This window comes from Cyprinus carpio, chromosome A13 (assembly GCF_018340385.1).
Source record: "Cyprinus carpio isolate SPL01 chromosome A13, ASM1834038v1, whole genome shotgun sequence".
NCBI classification, from domain to species: domain Eukaryota; kingdom Metazoa; phylum Chordata; class Actinopteri; order Cypriniformes; family Cyprinidae; genus Cyprinus; species Cyprinus carpio.
This window is the reverse complement of record NC_056584.1, coordinates 22,882,813-22,897,444: the sequence shown is the minus strand read 5'-3', so window position 1 is coordinate 22,897,444 and position 14,632 is coordinate 22,882,813. Positions and strand designations below refer to the sequence as shown.

The window sequence follows — 14,632 nt, the reverse complement described above, 5'->3', positions numbered from 1 at the left end:
ATAAATATTTTTCCTCAAAAACATCATGGTCATGACTGCATGTCTCTTGTTTTCAGGCCACCGATCCTGATGGCGGGCTCAACGGTCAGGTCCAATACCGTTTGCTCTCCTTTGTGTCTCTGTTCACCATAAACGCCACGGGAAGCATCTTCACTGCGGTTCCGTTGGACCGAGAGACACGGAGCCGGTACGATCTGATCGTGGAGGCGTCAGATGGAGCAGTGGACCCCCGCAGGACCACCATTACACTGCTGGTGGAGGTGACAGACATCAATGACAACAGCCCTGTGTTTTCCCAGCCCATCTACACCGTCAACGTCCCAGAAAACACCCCGGCTGGAACCGTCATCCTGAGACTAAGTGTAAGTGCTTGACTCATCCTTAGCTCAGTGTTCTTGTTGTGTAGTTTTCTTATATCTGAATACTTCATGATTTGACATTGCTGAGTGCCATAAGCTGTTGAGAAAGTTCAAGGTGAACTGTGAAATTTCTGCCTCCGTTTAACCTGGGCATCTAACCTGGATTTTAGAGAAGCAGATTGTCTGTGGGTGGGTGTGTGTGTTTCTTCATGTGTCTGTCTATCTGTGTTGTGTCTGCTGGCCTGACAGTAACTGACTGATTTTGTGTGTTTAGTTTCTCCTGAGAGTTGGGGGGAAACCTCTCTGCATTCCCCTGTTTATTCCTGACGGGCTGCATATTTAACTAGATAAATACTGACAAACTTGACAGACCCAGTGTGAAAAGCAGGAGATGCTGTCTTGTGGTAAATGTGCCTCTAAACTATCACACTCTTGGGAGTTTTAGCAAAACATCAACGTAACAACACAATCACCAATGAATTTTATATAAACTAGAGACAAATATGAGCAAAAAGTCTGAGTCGGGTAGGATAAACTTTTATTTTAAGTTTAATTTGATGTTCAGTCTTTATTTGATGGTTTGTTTAAACATGAATGTAATTTCTTTTATTTAGTCTGACTCATGTCATTCCAAATCTGTGTGACATTCTTCTGGTAAATATCAATGAGGTCCAGTGTTGCTTGGATTTCAGTATATTGTCATGGTTAGAGTTTATACTTTTGTTTGTTGTCTGAAAAGGTCAAACGGTTAATAGTAAATAAATCTCTGGTTTCTAAAATTAATTAGCAGAATACAAATTAAGCAAATATTTGAGGAACTCAAATATGTGTGTTGCATCAAAAAAAAAAATAAAAAAAAATAAAAAAAAATAAACAGGTGACTTTGGAAAGCTTGGATTAATTAAGATCTTTTTTGCTCACCAGGGCTGCATTTAAAAAAAAAAAAATACAGGGGAAAAATAATATTTGTAAATATTATTACAATTTTAAATAACTGGTTTCTATTTTATATATTTTAAATGTAATTTATTTGTGTGATTAAAAAAGCTGAATTTTCAGCGTCATTACTCCAGTCTTCAGTGTCACATGAGCCTTCAAAAATCATTCTAATATGCCGATTTGATGCTTTTATAATTATCAGTGTTGATAACAGTTTTTGCTGCTAATTTGTTGTGGAAAACATGATACACTGGCATTCAAAAGTATGGGTTAAGTAAAATTTAAATAAATAAATAAAAGTGACAAAGACTTTATAAAGTTATAAAATATTTCAAATAAATGAAGTTATTTTAATTTTTTTCCCATCTCAAAATACGAAAATAAATCAATACATACTGTACATGCATACATATATACTGGTTTCCACAATAATTATTAAGCGGTTTTCAAAATTGATAATAATATTAATAACTTAGTACCAACATTAAGCACCAAATCAAGCATATCAGCTTTACATGTTTATGTATATATTGAACACATATTGTTTTAAACCCATATGTGTGTAGATGTGGCCAGATGCCACATGTGTAATCTGGCCTAAAACAATATGTGTTCAGATACACAACACTATCAGCAGGCACAATTGAAAAAAAAACCAAATTCCCCTTTTGGATTCAGATTGAAGGAAAAATAAGGTTGAGTATGTGTGTGTGGTTGGTGGATGAGGGGCAAATGAGTGACACTGTTTGAAGACAGTGATCTTGCTGCTTTATTTTTATCTCAGTGTGTCTGACACCTTCAGGTCCCTGCAGCACAGGCTGGTGTCAGAGCGCCGTGGGGTCCTGGTGACAGGATCTGGTCCGGGGCCGATCAGCTAATCAGATTCCCTGTGCTGCTTCTCTCTAGGGGTCCTGAGCTTTATTTATATACTTCTAAAACCTTTGAGATCAGTGTGGAATTTAATTCCTTGTGCCTCCTACATCAAAGAAAGACACCTGAAAGGTTCCCACACCCACAGAGACACAGAGCTGCTCAGAGCGCCTCTCCTCTGCTGTGCTGTCTGTTAGCTTTCACTCCTAATCAGCTTCAGATACACACGCATGTGGAACACAACTATGAATCTATGTGTGCTTAACATATGCAGTGGCCTCAAAATATATCTGGACGAAAATGTATAAATGCCATTGCATTATAATATAAAACAAAATATCAAAACAAGTTGCGTTTATTTTTAAGAAGCATAGCTCAAGCACACGTTTCAAGTAAAACATTTCACACAATGATGTTGAAAAGTCCAAATGTATTTGGAAAAATACTAAGTAAAAGTTAATTCTGAGAAAATGTCCACTATAGTGTGGACTTGATATCTTGTCATCTAATACAGTGGCATTCATACATTTGTTTGCTGCTCTCTTGCTATGATATTTATGGTTTGTTGAGTTGATTTAATACTCATCAAACTGTGAAATCAAACAAAATGCAATGTGATCAATGAAATCAAAATTGGCCCGTTCTTAATTCATGTTCTTGGTCTAATTGTGCACAATTCATCAGTGCATATTATTGCAAAAGTAATCTATAGTAATATATTATTATTATTATTATTATTATTATTATTTTATTCATTTTTTTATTGGCAAAAATAGAAAAATAGATGATTAAGAGTTTGTTTTATGAGGTTGATTTTGTTGCAGCTAACTTGTAAAACCAACTAGCCAGCAGAAGAACAAACTAGTGAACGTGTATTTTTTGTTTTTAGTTTATAGATTTGAGGGTTAATGGTCATTGTTATGGATTAAAAATACTAGTAGTAGTAGTGGTATTGGGATATTTATGTTTTTGTGATTTTTAAGATCTTAAAAATGAAGCTTACAAAAGAAAAGTTAATTAGGAACCAGCACTTAAAATAATATTGATATATCTTTGATATTTCTTGAGTTACAGTGAGTTACATTGAGTTACAATGGATAAACATTGAAAAAAGAATATTTATGACACGCAGACAGGTCTGTTCTATGCTATTGTATTGATAGAAGGAAAAAAACATATGTGTCTAGTTTCAACATAATTTGTTCTTCAGATATTACTCTTAAAAAAAATAAAAAAATAAAATAAAATATGACATGTGTGTATAAAAAGTATCAGCTGAATGCAAAGTGACCCACATTTGGTTTTTGACCACTGAAAATGTGTACAATTTAACAATTTACTCCAGGAGCCATATTGAGATTTCAGTGTCGCTGGAATGGGACCAGATAGACCCTTAAAAATGAAGATACCAAAAGATCCCAAAATCTATCTTGGCATTAAGATATCTATAATATTTCTTGAGTTGCAGGTCTGCAAACTTGGGAGAAAAACTTTTGAAAAGTGCCTTTTCCCATTTTTGAATGGTCACCATTAGCATACAATGCAACAAAGATTGCTAAAGTCAACATATTTTACTGAAATATTTCCCAATCTCTGTAAAAATTAACTCTTTCCCCACCAGCATTTTTGAAAAAAGTTTCCAGCCACTGCCACTGCCAGATTATTTTACTAAAATTTCATGGCCTACTGTATAAATATTTTTTTATTATGTAATAAAACGAAATAGATATGAGAGTCTATTTTTTTGAAGAAAAAAAATATTCTTTTTTTTTATATTTTAGAGTTTTCTTTTTTTATCAACACTTGAATATAGGTAGGTTTCATAAAAATGTATAATTTTGAGCAAAAAGGTGAGAAAATAAAATTTTTATCAAAAACTACATCTGGATAATATTCAGTATGATTATGATAAATGACGAGAAAACTTGTCAATGGTGGGGAAAGAATTCAATAATGATGCTGCCATTCTTCTGAAGTCATTTTTACTTCATTTTTACCCCACTGTAATTTGAGCCTGAGTCTCAGGGGAAACTGTCATTTTGACCACCCTCTAAAAAATAAAGGATTACTTTGTAAACATCCGTCCATTACATTTCATATTTTGGCTTTCATTGCTATACATGTTGATCTTTCTTCAGAAAAAATAAAAATAAAAAAAATAAAAAATTTGAGCCAGGGTTGAGTTGACATGGAATGACCCAAGTGAAATGACTTGTAAACCCCTCTTACTACTTCAGCCCTTCTCCTCCAACCACCTGCTTCAATTCCAGTAGGTCGAAACTGAATCATTCTCACAAAATCAACTCTGAATCTACTCCTCTGTAATGTTGCATTATTGTTGGAATTTAAGCATACAAAATTACTAAATATGTATGCACATCCAAAACCTACAGCTATAATTTATTATTTATTTATTTATCTATTATTATATATATATTTTTTTTCATCTAGTCTTGCCAATGAAACATCAAAAAATCTAATTTCATTTGATAATGACTTAATTGTATTACCTGCCTCAACTGTGGTATGGAATAGCAACATTTCACAATCCAGACAATTCCCAAGTCCCACCCTACTTTTTTAAAGTTCAGTATTCATTTTCACTCAAAAATAAATCTTGTTACAGAAGTAAAAATTGAATAGTATTTCATGTCCATGAGGCCACTGTTTTGGTCCAATCAATTGCAATGGATAAAATCAATGGTTTTACTGTCCCTTTAAGGAACTTTTTAGGCAGCTTTATTCCTGCAGTACCTGGCAAAGTGTGGGATCATTAATTCTCTTTTTATAACCTTTATTCTCTCTGTTCTATTTCCTCTGTGTATCTCAGGCGGTGGATGCCGATCTCATCTCTAACGTGACCTACAGAATAAAAACAGAAGCTGCTCGGCAGCTCTTCGCCGTGAACCGTCTGACCGGCGCCGTATCAGTCCTGCAGGCGCTAGACTTTGAGGACTTGGCAACAGGCAACAGCACCTACACATTTGAAGTGGAGGCATTAGATCACGGAGGAGTCCTCCCTCCTGGCACGGCCACAGTCATCGTCAGAATCACGGTAAGGCCACTAAGAGCACATGAAGCCCTCATCAGCTTCATCATCAGAATCTCAGTTTTATCACACCAGTCTCAGTAGTAATACGAGAAACTCTCTTCCTGAAAGTTCACCAGGTTCCAGTCGGAAATGGTTTGAACTTGGGGGAAGGAAGCAAATTTTCATCAGGTCTAGTGCCAGTGATTGGATTAGATATTTCAAAGCTTGTCCATAGTGTCTACGTGCTAACCCTTCTCACAGAAGCCCTGCTGACTCTGTTCCAGTAATGCCTACAAAAGATTTGATCTCTGAATTCAATTAGTCTTGAAAGAGAGTCCTCTCTGTGAGCGTTGTTTACTGGATCCTTGCCTAAGTTAGCCTGCTTTCCTGTTGTGATATTTCTGGTTGACGGTGACAGGAGTGACAGACAAAGCTAGGTTCTGATGCTAGCCTGGCACAGCTATTCCAGGCCTGAATGACTCATTAGCTTTGTGACTGCAATTATGTGAGGATTTTAATGCGAGCGCTCTCCATCGCCTCCGAAGATTAGCCAGGGGATCAGAACAGAAGGATTAGCCTCCTCCAGTTTAGAGCAGCTGGAGTGAGTGTGTATGATGAAAAATGAACTTGTACTTCATGTAAAAAGTTACATTTTTAATTATGTAAATCTGATAGAAATGTTGTGGGTTTCAGTGAGGGTGTATGCATTAACATTAGTGAACGCAATAGTTAACACAAACTAAAAATGAACACACTCTGAGAAAAAAAAAAGAACAAAAGCTGTCACTGGGGCGGTACCCTTTTAAAAGGTACATCTTTGTACCTTATTTACCCATAAAGGGTGTGTATTATAGAATCTTAAAGCTACATACTAGTAGCACCTAAAATGTGCGTGTTAGTTCCTTTCGAAAGGGTACTGCCCCAGTGACAGCTTTTTTTTTTTTTTTTTTTTGTAAATGTACAGAATGTAATAAAAAATTTGGAAGTAAACACATTAAGTTAACATTGTGAGCAGACAATATGCAATGTTATATTTATAATTAAACCAGTCCTATTAAAAAATAAATATACTAAGATGTATTTGAAATAAATTTATTTCATGCTATGTATATTACAAATGTATTAACATATTTATGTACTTAATAAAAATACCCTGCAGTTAATAAACTGATATACTTAAACTGTTAAATTGTAACAACTAATTTTGTACTTAATGCATTTAAATTGTGCGGAAGTAGTGCTGAAGTTCAGCTAAAGAAATACTGGAGTATATTTGATTGTGCTAAAGGGGAACTACTGCAAGTATACTTTATGTACACTTTAAATATCTTGTATTTTAAGACTGATATTATTCAAAAATCAAACAATCCTCATCAATAGTGACATTAAAACATTATTGTAGGCTTAATGTTTTGGCCAGAGAGTGCAACTGACCCAAATGAGATTATTTCACACAAGTCCTATGAGCGGCCACCAATGGCTCATTAAATCAGTTTTGCTTCCTTTGATCACTCCAGTCTGTACTTGCCGAACTGTGGAAAGTCCAGAGCAAATACATGCAAATGAGCGTTGACCCACCTCACCGCAGGGTCACTTGCATTTATCAGAATAATCTGTTGTTCTCAAGTTTAAGTTCAAAAGATTTGAAAAACTTTGAAAATTTAATCAAGCTGAAAACATGTTAGCAACATGCTAGTCACTTATTAGTAATGTTAGTAACATGCTTGAAACTTGTTAGCGACATGCCAATGACTTGCTAATCATGCTAATGTAATGCTAGTGACTTGCTAGTCATGCTAACAACATGATAGCCACTTGTTAATCACTGGCAACATGCTAGTAACTTGCGAATCATGGTAATGGCATGCTAATCATTTGTTAATCATGCTAGCAACATGCTAGGTACATGCTAGTCACTCGCTAGTCATGCTAGCAACATGCTAGTCACTTGCTAACAACATGCTAGTCACGTTCTAATAATGCTAGCAACATGCTAGCTACTTGCTTATCATGCTAGCGACATGCTAGAAACGTGCTAATGACATGTTAGAAACATGCTAGAAACATGCTAACGACATGCTAGAAAACTTGCTAATCATGCTAGTCACTTGCTAATCATGCTAACAACATGCTAGTTACTTGCTAATAATGCCAGCAAAATGCTAGCGACATGCTAATCATGCTGGAAACACGCTATTGACATGCTAGTAACTTGTTAATCATGTTAGCGACATACTACTCATTAATAATCATGCTAGCAACAATGCTAGTTTACAGTTTCTTATCTATTTATCTATATATCTGTCTATTTATATTTATATTTTTATTTATCTATTTTTCTGACAAGATTGTATTGCCTTCAAAACTTTATAACTACTTCAAATTAGTTAATACTAAACACTCAAACTTTAAGCCTTTAAAATTACTTCAAACTTTCTGGCTAAGCTTTTTCAAGCCGACTTAAAGTTTGCCTACAAACTTTACTATCTAGTTTTAGTTGTTATTTCTTTCCAGTTATTCATTTTAGTGCTTTCTATTTGTTTAGTATTTTTTGTTCGCTTATTTGTTTTTCTTTTTTAATTTTCGTTTAGTTTTTTTTTTATCTAATATTTATATTTTATTTCTTTTAAGTTTTATTTCAATTTTAAATGTTTTATTTTTTATTTTTTTGCATTATTTATTTATTTTTTTGGCTGTTCAAGTCTCAGCATTTAAATAATCAATAACAAGATATAAAAATTCTGTTAGATTAAAATAAATGCTGCTTATAAGAAATGTAAGTTGTTGGGTTACTCGAGAACACAACCTTTTACATGTTTACAAGGTTTAAATTCTGATTCGCTGATCAGCATGGCATCTCGTGGCTTATTTCAGTTTTATTTTCTTTTATTAGACAGTTTTGGTGATCAAATAATAAGGATTTTTTTTTATTTAAATTATTTTTTTTTTTGCCTAATAATTCATGGAAGTGATTGACAGCGTGTGGCACAGACTTTAGGTTTATTTTTTTTTTTTTTTTTTTATTTTATTTTTTTTTTTAAAAATTTTTTTCTCTTATCAAAGTGTGTTTATAGACCACAGTGACTTATTTATTATGAGATGAAATTAAACCCCCAGAGATTTTTATGATCTTTAAAGCAAATGTTTTGTCGTGATGTGAAAAACAAAGCAGTGTATTGTGGTTGTACTGCTGCTTTCTTCAGATGTGCCTTGAATCTTGAGTTTCTTTGCGTGTGATCACTTTGCGCAGTGATCTTTACTTTCAACTTAGCAAAGTTTGCACCCTGTTAGTTTTGCTGCAGTGGAGATGGTGTAAGAAATTGTAATGATGCTTGAGCTGAGGTAAAGGCAATATTATTAATGTCAGGGTAGAGTCATCGTAGCTGGGCTTATGGGAGATTTTGAAGGTCTTGCAGGGAAAGATGCTTTTCTCCTGACTATCAGGCAAAGTGTGGCTTTGTGTGTGAGCATATCCATCTGTTGTCAAGACCCCTAAGAACACTTGACCTCTCTGAATAGTTGCAGGGTTGTTTTGATCTTGTGTGTGTCTGTAGCCTTCATCCCTTCGAATCAGGGAAGAGCAGATCGCTGCATATAGATCCATATCTCCTCTGCTGTAGTTTCAGCCACTTGAGCTAATGCTGAAGTGAAATGTTTTGTTGCATTTTTTTTACTCTTGTATGTGTGTGTATATATATATATATATATATATAGTATATATATATATATCTATATATATATATATATACATATATATATACATACACACACACATATATAATTATATAATATATATATATATATATATATATAGATATATATATATATATATACTGAACAAAATTGTAAATGCAACACTTTTGTTTTTGCCCCCATTTTTCATGAGCTGAACTCAAAGATCTAAGACTTTTTCTATGTACACAAAAGGCCTATTTCTCTCAAATATTGTTCATAAATATGTCTAAATTTGTGTTAGTGAGCACTTCTCCTTTGCCAAGATAATCCATCCACCTCACAGCTGAGGCATATCAAGATGCTGATTAGACAGCATGATTATTGCACAGGTGTGCCTTAGGCTGGCCACAATAAAAGGCTACTCTAAAATGTGCAGTTTTACTGTATTGGGCAGTCCGAGGGGTCCGAAACACAGTCAGTATCTGGCTTGACCCACCATTTGCCTCACGCAGTGCAACACATCTCCTTTGCATAGAGTTGATCAGGTTCTTGATTGTGGCCTGTGGAATGTTGGTCCACTCCTCTTCAATGGCTGTGCGAAGTTGCTGGATATTGGCAGGAACTTGAACATGCTGCCGTATACACCGATCCAGAGCACCCCGAACATGCCCAATGGGTGACATGTCTAAGGCACACCTGTGCAATAATCATGCTGTCTAATCAGCATCTTGATATGCCACACCTGTGAGGTGGATGGATTATCTAGACAAAGGAGAAGTGGTAAGTGATAAATATTTAGAAGGTTTTGTGAGATTTGTTTGAGATATTTGGTAGTTTTAGGCCTTTTGTGTACATAGAAAAAGTCTTAGATCTTTGAGTTCAGCTCATGAAAAATGTTTGATCACCACATTTGAGTGATCATTGCAAAAAATGTGTTTATGTATATACTGTATTCTGTATACAGTACAGTAATATATATATATATATGTGCTCCTGTAGCTCAAGTGGTAGAGCATTGCGTTACGAAGCGCAAGGTTGGGGGTTCGATTCCCAGGGAGCAAATGATAGGTAAAAATTGATAGCCTGAATGCACTGTAAGTCGCTTTGGATAAAAGCGTCTGCTAAATGCATTAATTTAATTTAATTTTATATATATATATGAATTTATGTCATTTTAAACATACTTGTGTTGAAATTACTATTTGTTTGTGTAAAACAGGGGTAGGCAACGTCGGTGCTGGAGTGCCGATGTCCTGCAGAGTTTAGCTCTAACCCTAATCAAACACACACCTGAACAAGCTAATTAAGGTCTTCAATGTTCAATGTCTCAGGATTACCAAAGGTTTTTTTCAGGGTTGGAGCTAAATTTTGCAGGACATCGGCATTCCAGGACCGACGTTGCCTCCCCCTGGTGTAAAAAATTTAAATGATATATGGACATACTATAAGTACATTAACACCGCTTTTGCAGCCTATTTCACATTATGTGCAGGGTGCAGTGACGTGGTGTTTAATATTATAAAGTTATATTTTGATTTCATATTGACTTTAAAAACACCTTGAAAGAATATGTAAAGTGCTCTTTGATAGTGGTAGTGGATAGCAGTGAAAGACAGCAACGTCCATAAGCTGATTAATACTCTATTTAGCATTATGTAACTCCTCACTAAAGGGGCGACAACAGATGGAACAGAATCACTTTGCCAGCGGGCCCTACTAACCTCAGTCCTGTTTTAATGAGTGTTATTAATACACACATTTCATCTATGTTTCTGTCTCTGCGTTCTTTTCAGGATATGAATGATTTCTCCCCGGTCTTCAGGCAGGCACTTTATAAAGGGCTGGTGGCTCCGAATGCAGAGAAGGGGACAGTCATCACAACTGTGCTTGCAGAAGATCAAGACCCCCCAGTAAGAACACACAACCCAGATGTAATACACTTCTGTGTTCTCTGACTCATTCTCAAATGATAGTTTGTACTCCATGTTTATATGATAATAATAATAAAATAATAAAAGCACAGGGTTATAGTGAGGATTTGTTATGGTAAGGTATTAAGAATTTTTATGGATTAATTAGAGTAAGATATTTGAAATATGTCTTAAATGTGGGGCCAGTACTGCATGTTCAAGGTCAAGTCACTGCTGTACAGCTTTGAGATGAACAACTGAATGCAATATTGTTTGGGGTCAGTAGGAATTTTTAAAAATAGTTATATTTTTAAATTGATCAAAAGCGACAGTAAAGACATTTATAACGTTATAAAAGATTTTCAAGATTTAAAAATAAAAAAATGCTGTTCTTTTGAACTTTCTATTCATCAAATAATCTTATTAAGCAAAACAATACTGATAATAATAACAAATGTTTCTTGATCATCAAATCTACATATTAGAATGATTTCTGAAGGATCATGTGATATTGAAGACTGGAGTAAGGATGCTGAAAATTCAGCTTTGAATCACAGGAATAAACATTATAAAATATAATAAATATAAAATATATTCAAGTAAATTGTATATATTGTAATTATATTGAACAATATTACTGTTTTTCTGTATGTTTTGTCAAATAAATGCAGCTTTTGGTGAGCATAAGATGCTTCTTTCAAAAACATTTGAAAAAACTAAATTAAAAAAATGAATAAAATATATTTTAAAATATATTAGAAAACACAGAAAACGGTTATTTTAAATTGTAATAATATTTCACAATATTACAGTTTTTACTCTATTTTTTGACCAAAAAAATGCAGCCTTGGTGGTCATAGCTGACTTATTTAAAAACCATACTGACCCCAAACATGTATACAGCATATACAATAATGAATGTTAAAAAAGGAAAATATGTATAAATAATTATTATTTATAATAAATTTAATATTTTTATGATAAATTCTAAAAGTTTAAATTTGATTATAAATTAGTTTTATTTATATTAATTATAAATTATTATTTTCTTAAATACTAAAGAATAAACAAAAAATTAAAGTACATTTATTTAAAATAAAAAGTGCCTATGTATGTTATAAATGTGTTACATTTATATTTTATTGTAATGTAAAATCAAATTCCTTTACATCGAAATGCTTTTTCAATGTATTCCAATGTAAGCACTAGCAAATCATGGCCCTGGCCAGGATAGGTGTTACGTATGACTAAAAGTTTGGCAGGGTTAGCTTAAGGTTAGCTAGAGTTAAGACTAGTTAGTAGTAGTACATTCATTCATTTGAATGCATGATTTCATCCCTTGTCTGTTTTGAATTTCTTCATCTGAAGTTTGTATATATAGTAGTGTATATTATGAGAGTTTAGTCTCCCGCGAGTGTTCCTGTTTACATGTCACTCCATTAACATGTTAGTCTGCTGTTGTGGATAATCGGTTTGTTCTGCGCTGTCACTCTCTCTCTGCATCTTTATTTGATTGATCTGACAGAGCCGTTTTACGTTTACCATCTGGAGACTGGCATCTCTCTCTCTCTCTCTCTCACTCTCTCTCTCTCTCTCTCTCTCTCTCTCTCTCTCTCTCTCTCTCTCTCTCTCTCTCTCTCTCTCTCTCTCTCTCTCTCTCTCTCTCTCTCTCTCTCTATCACTCGCTCAATAGATGACGCTGAAATGAAATTACACGCAACGACACAGAAATTTTGACACCCTGGTGAATCTGGAAATAATTTTTCTGCTTTCATCAGAGAGTGGAAATTTTTATTGGGATTTAGAATGCAGTCCAGCACGCTTCTGCAACTTTTACAGCTGGAGGGAAACACAAGGCCATTACAGTATAGCAAAGGCACACATCTCTTATTACCTTATAAATTACATAAACAAGGTTATTCGCTGCCTGAGGTTTGGTTTATCCAGAGTGGCAGCGCATGCCAGGGGCTGGATATGCGCTGAATGCCTGTAAATGTTTATCATCCACAGACTGTAAAACAGAAAGATGTTTTGTGGGTTTCTAGGTCTCTATATTCAGTGTGGATGTGTTGTTAACATACTTTATTGGTTGTCAGTAACTCTGGACCACAGTCACAAAAGTTTCAAAGACGCCTGAATGTAGTTAGTGTTTAAAAGTAGTTTTAAAGTGTGTTAATTTGTATTTTACAACTGCCAAACTTCACAAACAGCTTTACAGCCGCAGTTTTTTTTTTCTGCCATAGTCAATTTCGTTCCCGTCACTTTCCTCTAAGGGAAACAAAGCTTGCAGCAGGGTCTGTTATACACAGGTAAAGCGTTTGTTGGTGTTCTTTTAATGTTTCACTGTGTGGTCGCTACAGTTTTCACAGATTTATGAGCTTTAGGTGCTGCTGGTAATGGTACATTCAAAGGAACAGCAGGGGTGCTGGAACCACTTTTTAGCCCACATCTCATTTAGTTGAACACAGAGTGATTTTAAAATATGTGCCATAATTATATCCCACACCCGGAGCAGTGGGCAGCCATTTTTGCTACAGCACCCATTGTTGAGGTTTCGATGCCTTGCTCAAGAGTCTCACCTCGTGGTATTGAGGGTGGAAGAGAGCGCTGTACATTCACTCCCCCCACCTGCAGTCCCTGCCGGTACCCAGACTCTAACCAGCGACCTCTGGGCTTCTCTACAAGTGTTACAGTCACCAGTTCTGTCAGCTAATCTGAACTTCATTTCCCATCATCCCTCCCTCTGGTCTGTGTACCTGTGACAGAAGACTAGACCACAACAGACAACAGCATGATGAGCTCCATTGTTGATCCAACCACGCAAATACTCTCCATAACCCAAGATGGCTGTCCGATCGAGTTTTATGTTGATGAGTTCCTCTCGCCTGCCCTCCAGGTACCTTGGAAAGATGGTACATTAAAGTCAGTGTTCTAGAGTGGTCTGGATGATCCACTCTTCCTCCAAGCACCAGCAGCGACAAACCCCGGTACCCTGGCACAATATATCGATCATGTGCTATTGCTGGATGGTTCATTCTTCACAGTGGGCGAGGATGATGTTGATTATGATTATGATGATGGTGCCGGTGTAACTCAGTTGCTGATGCCCCAACCCCCTCCAGTTCTCCTACCGTCAGTTTCCTGAGCCTCCTACACCCCCGCTGGTCCTGTCCAGCCCTCCTTCGTCTCCTTCGTCTCCTACAGAGCGCCCTTCAGGAGTCATAGTTTTCCCCAATAATTTTTTTGCGGGGGGCATATACCCGTGGCTTAGCCGCTCCTGAATCCCCTGATCCACCATGGCCTCCTGAGTCCCCTGATCTGCCAGGGTGCCCGACCCCACTCCCCGGTGGAACTGTTGCAGCGCAGGACGTGCCTTCCGGGAGGGGGAAGTACTGTCATGGTCACCAGTTCTGTCAGCTAGTCTGAACTTCATTTCCCATCATCCCTCCTGCTGCTCACCTGCTCATTGTCACCAGTCATCTAATCGTGATCACCAGCTATCTCGGATTTCACCTGCACTGGTTAAAATGACTCCCCACACACACACAGTTTGTCAGTCTCGTCTATGACCTTCCAGATATTTCCAAAAGTCTACCTTCCAAAAGTCTACTTACCTGTTATTTGTTTGCACCCCGAAGTCTCCTATCTCTGATCTCCAGCGTCCAGTTCCTTATCCCCAGTCATCAGCTCTGTGTCTCCATCTCCAAGTGTCATGTGCCCTTCCTACAAGAAAGGAAATATTTGGATAATTGACCACGGAAAAATTCACTGAAAATCTTAATCTCAAATCTTTCACATTACTATCAGTTCAGACACACAAGAACCAACAACAGATGTCATCACTGACA

General features: G+C 36.0%; 1 pseudogene; it reads left to right on the top strand.

Moving 5' to 3' along the window:
* Positions 1–14,632, top strand: part of LOC109044957 — a 115,434-nt pseudogene that overhangs the window by 62,096 nt on the left and 38,706 nt on the right.